The sequence below is a fragment of the Gnatocerus cornutus genome, chromosome 10, assembly GCF_029298725.1.
Source record: "Gnatocerus cornutus isolate USDA-ARS CGAHR chromosome 10, icGnaCorn1.1, whole genome shotgun sequence".
In the NCBI taxonomy this organism is placed as follows: domain Eukaryota; kingdom Metazoa; phylum Arthropoda; class Insecta; order Coleoptera; family Tenebrionidae; genus Gnatocerus; species Gnatocerus cornutus.
This window is the reverse complement of record NC_142242.1, coordinates 6,569,912-6,581,996: the sequence shown is the minus strand read 5'-3', so window position 1 is coordinate 6,581,996 and position 12,085 is coordinate 6,569,912.

Below are 12,085 nucleotides of genomic sequence, written 5' to 3'. Positions count from 1 at the left end.
CACGCGAGCGCGGAAGCCAACCTGCAACATTTGAAAACCGTCTTATCAATTTCACATTTAAACTTTTTGCCACAACAATATCGGAATTTGCTTGTTAACTGAGTTATTGTTTCCAGTGTTATCAGATCGGATCGTGTAAAGTAATATGTAGAGTTATATTTTTATAAATTACTTGTAATTTCGCGCTAGTAGGTTGAAATATCATACCACGATCTACATAGGGCTCATTAAAGAGTTTTAATTAGAAGAATCGAACTGGAGCCTCGAGGCGATTTATTTATGCCTGGTGATAAAGGATGGCACCTCTGCGGTGGTCGTGATGAATGGATGCTAATTAGACACCATTAGCGGGCACGCCGTTTGCCACTTGTAGGCTGATGAGACGAAAAGTTCGATCGTTTCTTTATCAGACTTGGCGTTTATTAAAAACGACAATTGCAAAATAACGAGCTACGTTCGTTTCTAATTACGTTTTAAAATTGACGCCGTCGGCGTCGGCAAGAAGTGGAAAACCTTGACGACCACAGAGGAACCGGAGGGTCGCCGCTAAACCAACACAGAAGGGTTCCAGAAACAACACTGCTGTTCAAACGAAAATAAAACTTAACACTTTGGTCCAGCAACTACACCAACTGTTGGCTCAATTATAAAATATGTGTGTCTGACACTTTAATTAGAACGATGAAAAACGAGCCTTTGAAACTTGCTTTAATTCAGTTCACAGCGATATGAATGCACGGAGGTGCCGCTTTGATTGATTTTATGTGTCACATTACAAGAAATGAGTAATTATGACTACAAAGGCTTCAAACGTGCTTCACTAAACATCAATAAATCCGGCACTAAAAATTAACTGTGAGATCGTAAATCAGACTAATCCAATAAAAATACCCTCCTACTCCATTTACTATCGCAAAAAAAACGTGCCAACTTTGTGTGATTTGAACTGGAAGAATTTCATTTTAAAGGAAAACTTAAATACATTTAACCCGTTTAGGGTTGCGCATTTTTATTCGTCTAATTTCCCGGCGCATCCACCATTTTTTCACCCATCAATATGTGCCATTTGTTTTGCACTTTTTGTACAAAAATGTACAGTATAAAAAAAACTCTATCGATCTTTTGCTTTATAGCCCATAGAAAATATGTGGCATTTACTAGGTCTTAAACTTATATAGAATAGTCTAGACACCATATACCGAAACTTACACGATACAATTTTAATTATTTCAAAAATAAAAGGATAAATTTGTCTGTTTTTATTAGGAGTAAGTTTTTTCTGCACCTTTATTAGGTAATTTTGGTTGCCAAACGTAGACATCCTGAACAAATAATGTAAACAATGTGTGTTTTTTTATTGAATTTATCAAGATTTATGAAACGCCCTGTATGTGTAGAGAAGTGGAGATAAATTGTGGTGCAGTGTTATTGCAAGACGTTAGCAGCATAACGTCGGCGACAGTAATTGGAGTCTGAAATCTTCGTGTGGTCCGACGGGCCATCACAGAGGAAATGGAGTATTGAGACTATGGTCCAGGCACTCCTCTATATATCCCCCGATGACATTTTCCGAAGTAAATTTTGCCACCACAAACGAGCATTTTCACTTTCCAAGGCTCGCCCTAAAGTCTTCCGGTGAAATATAGGGAATAAAACAACGCCATGCGGCCAACGGCGAACGTTCTGTGTTCATTCGGAGACGTGCTTGGGAGCTGGGGTCGCGACGGCTATTGATTTGTCGGACACACGCCGTCACATGTGTAGATTACACTGCTCACTGCTGACCACTGTACCACCATACCCCCGAATCCCATCGCGTTCCGCAATCTGCTCACCCTTCACAGGACTCGCTTTGCATCCCTTATTGCAGTTTCCGTCTCGTTGATGCTCGTACTTCAAAGGAATGCACAACTATCTCAAACATTCCAAAATCAGAGATTAATAATACTCTCCAACGATTCATAAAGTCAGAAGGCACCTAGAGTGACAGCGCTAATTTCATTTATAGCAACAACGAAAAGCGAGGGAGAGAAAAACTGCAAATATATCATACGGAACTGTTAAAAATTGAACAGGGAGCTGCTTGAATTATTGCTTTCCATAAAAAAATAATTACAGCTAAAAAGATTAGAGGAGAATTGAATTGTTTCAATAGATTTCAACCCGTATCACGTACCCACTGCTTGGTCCTTCCAAAACACCAAGACAAAGATAAGAACGAGACAAAGGCTCGCAAAATTAATCAGACTTACACGTACGATGCGCAGCGCTCCATCACATATTTCCTAAGTCGCATTTGCATTTCTTATTAATTGTTATTCTTTTTCATGTCATTATGTCGCCTATTTCCGAACTGTGAAATAAAATTTCTCTCCTACAAGTAGACAAAAAAAAGCGTATTTTCGATGGCTTAGATCAGAAAAGTGTCGTTTGGTATATAATTAGTATTCCGTATTTACTGGTGCGAATGTGAGAGTAGAATAAGAAAAATAGATTGAGCAACACAAGTTCCTAAGTTGTTAGCGGTGCTTGAAATGGGTAAAGTTTGAGTATGTGAAAGTATTACCGGTTTGCTATTCCATTAAATAAAACATAAAACAGCTATAAAAACAATATACCTAAATGTGAGGTTATAAAGCGGCCATGCTTGTCGTATAAATAAAAAGTTAAGGGTGTTTCGATCTAGTCATGGCAGAGTACACGTTTAAAGTGATAAGGCTAGCCTACTTTCGCTGTTTCGACTTGAGCGTGATAAAGTCGTTGCTTCACGGAGATTATTAGTTTCTGACTAGGCGATGATACAACCCCGGCAGCTGATCTATAGTTATAGGCTCCCTCCCTTGAAGTCTCAACCGTGAAAAAGCAGCGATCTCTGTAAATTGAAAGTTTCTGTAGTTACAGCTGCTGGAACATTTTTCCCGCAGCGAGAATACGTAATTAAATTCAACGGGAATAGGATTGTATTTTACATAGCCCATGAATAATTTAAAAGCACGCAGTATATGAATATATCAAATATAAATACTCGATAATTCAGCTACATGTATTAGCGTTGATTAATGTTTACATTGCCCAACTATATTTCATAAATATGTGAATATACGAGCAAAGATGGATACGATATCTTCCTATATTAATTTTATGCCATGACCAATATTTATGTTGCGTCATTTTGCAGTTCTTGCGAAATATTACTCTCTACCCTAGTCAGGTACATACTCACGTTTCGATCACACCGACAAAAATTGCCACTTTCACAATAAACGTATGTATAAACATTCCATTCTTCCACCTTCGGTGGAACCTCGAAACTACTCACCTGGAAAGCAGACGTCAACTCCAGCACATTTGAATACACCAGAAAATCGGCATTAAAAACTCACCACCAAAGAGAAAAGTAAAACCATAAGATAACACGTCTAAAACACACAACATGATCAAAGTTAGTTGTAATAAAAATACGGAAATAAAAATTGCAATCTAAACTCGTTAAATTAATAAAAGTTGAAATTACTTGTCTACTTTGTCCGCGTGAAAGAGCTGCTAAGTGCAGTTTTTGCTGTTTTGAGAAAAAAACACTTTCAGTCATCAGGATAAACACTATCAAATACTATTTAAAATCTTCAAGCTTTAAAGAAAAACATTTAGGTTCATTGGCGCATCCACCATTGTGACTAACAGGTAAAAATCTAAGTTTCACTCAAGTGCACTAAAAATATAAAGCAGCTCTATCGTTTATTCTTACAAAAACTTGTCCTGGGGATGAGTTTATATTAAAATTTCCTTCGCGTTTACAGTAAGATGTTCATGGAATTCTTTTAAAGTCGTTAAGACAAATGAAACCTGTCTTTAAATATCCACGACGGAAACGGAAAAAGGTGCGAGTTGGCGTTCTGAAGTTTTGATCCGAGTTTAATTAGAGAACTGTTTGACGGGGTGAAGAGTAAGAACGTAGCTGAGTGACCACAATGCAACAGTTGTGGCGCGAAGGACGGGAATTTCGCGGGGGTGCGAAAAGGGTGTCGAGCTTGAGGGAGCGCCGAAATGGTTTGAATCGAGCTATTTTTGCAGCAGGCTGCGCATATTGCGAAGAACGTTTCAATGGCTATATCATCCCTTTCTGACGCTTGTATTATTATTGCTGACGCGCAATCTGCACGACTTAAATTACATAAACGTGTTGGCGCTGAAACTCAGTATTGTTATCTGGAATTTTTGGAAGTTGCAAACTTATATAGACTAGAGGATGAGCTGGGAATTGGAGACGCCGCTTGATTTGAATAAATCTTCGTTGGAATTCTTTTACTTGCTACTATGTTACTTATAAAAAGTTTAACTCGCTTTCTAAAAAATATATTTTGCGCGCTCTCTGTCCTCTTTGTTTCAGGCTCGAAACTTTTGTGTTGCGTTCATTTATTTGCATAAAGCTTTGTTCACACTTCATATAATTTAAGTCTGCTTTTTCCAAGACAAACATTCATTAATCCTGTGACTGCGAGCCTTTTTCAACTGATAACTTTTTATATTGAAAAATCAACAAGGTGTGATTAACGTTGAGGATAAAACAAGGCGTCACTTAATATGTAAAGCAGGCAAATGTGCTACTTCATCACAAGAACTTTAACTTGAAGTGGCAATTCGCAGGTAGCGGAGCTTAATTTATGGCTACTATTTAGGTTTGTTGTAAATAGCCTCTTCAACAAAGTGAAGTGGCAATATAATCTTATACGCAGACTTCTTTAGAATCAATAAAACTTAACACAAGCACCGTCTTATATTGTTGATGCCCCTTCAACTACACTATTCAGCTCAATTCCCATTAATTCAAGGTTAGTTTTGTTTTGAAATTCGCAATTTTAAGACCACAATGAAGGTGGAAATGCTGCTCTAAAGAATTTACTCAGTGTAGCGTAACTACTCGTTGCACCATATGACACATTTGGCTACTCCAGACGCCTTGTTTTATATTACGATTCCATATACGACCGCATCGGACGCCAAGTGTAAATGCCATTATTTGCAGTTTACAGCTTACTTCTGTTATCGATACTTTGTTTCAAAACTATCTTCAGCACAATGCGTAGATTACAAGCAATAAATTAGGCTTACAAATTCCAACAATTTATATAATTTGTTTTTGTTAAATTCTGTGTAAATATATTTCAATGTTTAATAGAACACACATGATGGGGCGATTCGACACAAAACGTGAATAATATCAGTGGTTACGGCAAAAATACATCATGCCGATTAACTCTGAGTACACAGTTATTAATGTAACCATGAATTTGTGATTGATATATAGGGGTGTTCATCCCTACATATGATGATTTATTGAATATGTGGACGAATTCGCATTAATATTACTCAAAATGTTTGCTTTACATGTGTTCCTAGTCGTGACAAAAGCACTTCACTTGCGTTATCATTTGCAACACTCTGTTTATGCTACCCTTGCGTGGAATTTTTAACTCAATTCGAATGCGCAAATTGTAAATAATACTCAAGCCAAAAAAACAACCCTCCGAAGCAATAAACAAAGCTCGTACTTTCCGTACTATTTGACAACAAAGAAGAACTAATTTTAGAAAAAAATCTTTGCAATCAAATCCAATTTTTTACATTCTCAAGCAACTCAATTTACTGCTAAGCATAAAATCAACACGATGGTGGAGTGCATGGGAGACGGTCGAAACAGGGTGGTCAACTCCGGATGTAATAAAGTTATAAGGCGGAAGTGAGCAAGGCCACTCGGTTCGCCAACCCGTGATACTACCTCACAAAACTAGAGCATACTGCGTTTTACTATTGTTACGTAATTACATCACATGTCAACCCCCTGAGATAATTGCTTTAACAAATTAATATACTTTGCCGGTACGTCTCATCAATCTCAACCTATACAGGGTGTTTGCGGTCTTTCCTCCGGATTATTTCAATTTAATAGAGTGTGAGGAGTGTGTGAGTCGGCTTGCTGTTCACGTTTACACATCACCAAATTCGTCAACTACTCCCGACAACGTCCTGGTGGTTCGGAATAATTGCTCCTATTTCTTTTTACCCCAAACACCCTGTATTTTAATCACAGACAGTCAACACGAATTCGAATTTCACGCAAACTATAACAACTGGACTCAAATATATGGACGTGAGAAGTTGCCTCGTATTTTAGAGTTAATTAACCTTCCCAGTTTGGTCTAAATTCGGCTAATGGGGTAGGAAAGTACAAGGACGACGCTAGCTCGGATTACAAAAATATGCAGAGAAATAATAGAATAACTCTCATGTTTTAGGTTTGAACAAAACGCAATTTACATTTCTACCAACAGGGGCGTAGCATCAGATTTACAGCCACCTTTTTCGAAGATAAATCAAGAATCAATTCGTGATGAAACAAAGATTCTTACGAAAAAATTCAAACCGTAAATATTTCCGCTTTGTTAGGCAACGCTAAATACACCAAACACGTGAAAGTAACATACGTAAAACCAAGAACTGAAACGAAAGAACGAACTGAAATATAACCGTTGAAAGAAGAATGCTCTTTTTTTGACAAACTGTCAAACAATAAAAAATATCGCAATAAAATATTCGACAGTCAAGGGGTAACAGAATTTGGATTAAAATGTAGGATAAAGTTTTTTTGTACCGGTCAAATTCTATCAGGGATATCATTTGTATGGCTGTTAGGTTGAGTGACATCTAAAATAGTGATTTAGTGATCGGCTGATTGCCCTCGAGACTTGGGACGCCATTCAGCGTCTGCCGCAAATAGATTGGGGACCCTCTTTTGTTAACTTTTATTGGATTCTATTTTGATGTTAGATTTGTTAAAGGAGTATCGGTTTTTATTTCGTTTTATACCGTCGTTTACTAAATACGTGTTGCATCAACTTCCCTTCTCACGACAACAATAAAAATTTCCTCTGCAGAACTTTTTACACTCTTTTCAAAGAATCGACCATGTTCAGCCCGGACGGACTTTATGTGATCGTTTTACCCCTCCAATAAGAAAAAAGACAATTATTATAGCGCAATAAACGTAAATGTTCGCTTCGTTTATTTAATCGTCGTAATTCTTCAATGATGTGTTCCACATGAGAAACAAGAGAAACCTAGCCTTAGGGAAGTTACCCAGGAAGTGGGACATGATGAGGTCATCTTCCGAAGAACTTCGAAACGACTCGATTCATTAACACCAGGATAGCACTAGTTTCAAACATTATATAAACATTTACTACTATCCCACATATTACTGACAAATATTCATGTCCTTCTGAATCCCGTCTCACTTAATTAACCAAAGTTGCCATCCTTACTATGGAATTACATTCATAATCTCTTGTTTTATCTTGTAATAAAATAGAGAAACTACAAGGTCACTTTCTTATGTTGCTTCTTATTAATGAACACTTAAAGAGAATTAAAAGAGAACCGTTTTTGGTCTTATTTTCATAATCTCAGTGACTTATATAAGTCAAACTATTCTCAGTATCCAGTTTCACTTTTCAAAGAAATTAATATTAATTAGGGTAAAATCAGTATGATTACCTATGTTTAATTCAATTAAATTTTCTTTCCGCAAATTATACAAATCGTTGCAACATCTGGAGTCATAAAACTGTCAAATCCAGCACAAGCTTGCAAATATTTTTATGTGTAATTTTTGAGAAATAAACCCGCCAACAACATAAAACGAACACAGGCAACATTCTTGATAGAAGAAATTTGCACCGCCAAGCACGTATGATGTGGTTAAGTTAGTCCTTTCCGAAAAAAAGGAAAAACTACAAAACTGAAGTGACTGGAATCATTAATATTTTATATTCGATTTTAATAGTTTGAGCAGTTATAATTTTACCAAATTGGCAATAATGGGCTTTCCCTTTTTAGCATTTCAGACCGAACACCGACATTGACTTTGGGCGCGATTGTCAAGAACACGCTCTTGTTTTAACCGGAGAAAGTTGAACCGATAAAGAAACAGATATGAAGGTGTCAACTAAATCAAACTTTCGATTAGACTGCCAGTTTTTAAATTATTACGTTCACGAAATCGGATTTTCAGGTGCAAAATTTTCCAGGACCGGAGGACTAAAATTGTAACAAAAAATTTTAAATTCGATCGACAATATTGCACTTATAAACTGATAACACTTCGTTTTTATTTAGAAAGAGTTTTGGCGCATCCACCATTTTCATGGCAACAAAAGATGTATCAGAAAAATTCTTTCTGTCTGTGTCTCGTGTTATTCACGCTAATAAATTACATTCGCTGGGGCGCAAAGCTGTAATTTGACATTGCAATAATCGCTTACAACAGGAATAAAACGCGTGTCTGTTTCACTAGCTTGCAGACAGTGTTGAAAACTAACGTAATAACATAACAAAAACTGATTTCTAATCGATACGATAAGTTTTTGTTAGATTGTGACACCTAATAAATAAAAATATAAAAACTGTAAGAGTTTTATTTATTTTCCAACAAATATATTTAATCCATATCTCATGAGATATTAAACATCTGCTATGATAAAATAAAGAAATGTTCCTAAAAAATTTATGGATTGTCGAACTTCTTTAAATCTGGGAATACAAAGTAACGAAGAATTTTATCACGCAACTAAAATCGAGTATCTCAATCGACTTATAATTAGTAAATCGGCCCTTCACTGTTGGTTATTGTTTCCTAACATAGAAAGGTTAGTCATAAATTTTGAGGTTCTTTGTTTTACCATTCAGACGTTAAATTATGGCTTTTTTGTTAAAAAAGCCTCACAATTGGTTTTCACATAGAACAATTATGGTTTGGTAAATTAGTATTCCGACGTGGTTTAAAATAGGTGATGTCATCAAATAAAAGACCGCTTTTGAAGAAATAATAGTCGAAAGCCAACCAACTTTCGTTCCATTTTTTCATTGATATGACTAAGATAGAAAGTGAAGCATTACATATTCATGGTATTTTCTGTGAACTTTATCATCAGGGCTTTCTATTGTACCCATAATTTAGCGATTGTAACAATTAAAAAGAAGTCGAGAAATTACTTCAGCGCCACGAAGACAGCAAAGTTTGAAAAAATCTGGAAGTAAATCCCAAGTGAATTTTCGTTGTGAATAAAGTTTAATCCCACACAGGAAGCTCGTTGCGTGCGAGAAAAGTTCATCTCTCATATTATGAATGACAGCTCTAATATATGCAAGCGGGAACGGACGTTTATTATCACTTTCTGTATTATTATCCTTTGTTACTTTTTCCAATAAATTACAAACTGGGATTGAGAAGATCCCAGTTTACAGAACCTAACCGATAATTAATAAATTAAAACAAACATTACCCGACGGTTTGTTTTCATACAGAGAAATCAATTTCGTAGTTCGGTCTAACTAAACTTTACAGAACTACTCACAATTACATTTCCGTTGATAAACATTTAAGCAAATTGTCTCAACGTAATTTTGTAGTTTTTTTGATCTTTATTCCAATTTAAATATGACCGAGACGGAACTATAAAAAACGAACTTTCTAACTGATGGTAACATTGTGCGAGTCCCAGCTGTCTTATAAATTTTATTGCGGAGCAAAATCAGGGCTCGTCGATAAAAAGATGATATTCTCAATAAGACTTTACGGAAGCTTGCTGGTCGATTTTAGATATAAATATGTAAATAACAAAATAAATTTTATTCTAGCTCCAAAGAAACGAAAAGTAAAAAGAAAAAGACCAGTTTGTTGGTTCTAAGTATTCAAAGTGGCTTAAGGTTTGAAAAGAAATTTGTTATGGATAGTACCTAACTGTTGCTTAAAATGACAAGAATATTTGCTAAATCTTGAACACGAATTGTATGAAATACCGTACAAAGTAGTGCGGTATTAGGAATCGATAAAAGTTTTGTTTGGCGTAACATAATATACTTAACAGTTTTATTGTATGTACATATGAAGATACAGTCATTTTTCCCAATATTTATAACTTCGAAAGCGAAAACTATTTGTAAGTAAATAACTGAAACACGTTGTTGTTTTTTCGTGCACGTTTTGTTGACTTTTATTTTCTTCGTTATAACAAATCACTCAAGGGAGTATTATTATTTAAGTTTAAAATTATACACTAGGTAAATTTGCAAAGCATGAAGTTCTGGCTCATCCTATTCATTAGTTGGACGTAATTTATCTTTAATTACACACATTCTGAGTTTGTTTTGTAATTCATCGCTTGGATGATCTCGCGTTAGAATATTACAGGGTTTTAACCATAAATGTAGTCAATTAGCCTTTAAAACGGTGATTACAAATGAAGCAAAATTTTGATGTTGTTGCTCACGTTTTTCTTATTTGGAGCGCGTAAAAGTTTGGCTGAAACTTAATGAGTACAATTTAAAATTAGCGAGCATCAATCAGAGTGAAGAACAAATTTAGGTAAAATCATAGAGTATAAATGGTTTGGAAACTCCTTTAATTTGAGTTTCAGGAAAGCAATGCTTTAACAAGAGAAGCAAATGAATATTATTTCGTGAGGGAGAATTTTTCAGAATGAACATCGGGATTGTTAGTCTATTTTACAACAACATGAAATTTATCTTTCTCAATAATATATCAATTTGGCATTCAGTAAGGAGCCTGTATCCATTGAATTACTTCCATTCAATTTTCTGCAACAAAGGATTTTCTGTATTTGATCACAGCAGCGTATTCCAGGCAAGAGGCTTTTATATCATAATTCATACTTTACGATTTTGTCGACTTTGTAAGACTTCGATAGTTTCCGTGTATTTACACGCTAATGCTATTCGCAAACATTAACACTTTTTCGCTTGCGAACATTTATCTTTTTATTCATTCATTTAAAATAGTCCATTGTGTCACGCTGCCACCGGAACTAAACAACACAAAATAAATTCGTTGTTTACAAACGTTTTAAATAAAAAAAGCGTAAATCCATAATCAATGCGTAATGGCTATAAATTTTGGGTTTAATTTTATGATTTCATATTTTTATCTATAAATATGCGGGCTAGAATAGTCTAGAAACCTTTACAAAAATAGGACACTGGTGATTATTTTATATTATTGAGGGCTCTCGAAATTTTGGTTCGAGTTCGAAGTTTACACAACACAGGGAACAAACACTAATGTAATGAAATATCAAACAGTAGCCTTTACAAATAATAATGTCCAGTAGTTCATTTATGCCCCTGTCGTTCATAAATGTACATGTTTCATCCATACTGTCCATTCTGCAAAAAGCTTTACACCGCATTTCATTATACATTTTAGGTTGGCCTCTAATAAACCCCACATCCTGTTATCCATCCAATATATTTCATGCCCTCGAGATTATAAACCATATAATATAACGTATTATCCCCAAAATTAATAATAGTGTTTAAAAATTTTACTACATTTTTACAAAGCTTATCGTTAGTTTTATTTGTTTCATCCAATTTACCCCTACACTATTTTTGGGATCTTATTAACGCTTCAACCCTCTTGTGTTTTTTGTCTCGTCAATTCCCTAGGCAGATGTTTTAAATATCTCGTCTTCTTGTTGAATCTGAACGATTATTCACCCTCTTATTCGAGTATTGAATTAAAGATTGCTCGTCATTACATATCATTCTAACAGTTGTGCTATTTATTCCGTTTAAATATTGAAGACGTCTTAATAAAGTCGCTTTAAAGCAGGGCATCCGTTATAAAACAGGTGATTTACAACATATTGGTGTTGTTCGTCGTAATTCGCTAATTTCCACGAGAAATTTATTCTACTGGGGCGTGGGTTGGAATTTTCTATGAGAAAATTGGCGACGGCGTCATCGAAAATCCAAATCCGGGAGAAATCGCCCCATGTCTTTACTCTAGTTGACTAAGGCAATGTCACATCTTGAAATAATTACGCAACTACTTTGCATGTCCTAGAAATATTAAAAAATAAAATTGCATGATTGATGACACTTTCATTCTCGACGTGGGTGTACAAACGTTGTTACACTTTCATTTCTTTGTGTTTTTGATAATCTGGAGTTCATCGGCTTGTATCCGATAAAAATGAGGATGACCACAACCTTGACGAGAATTTCGTCG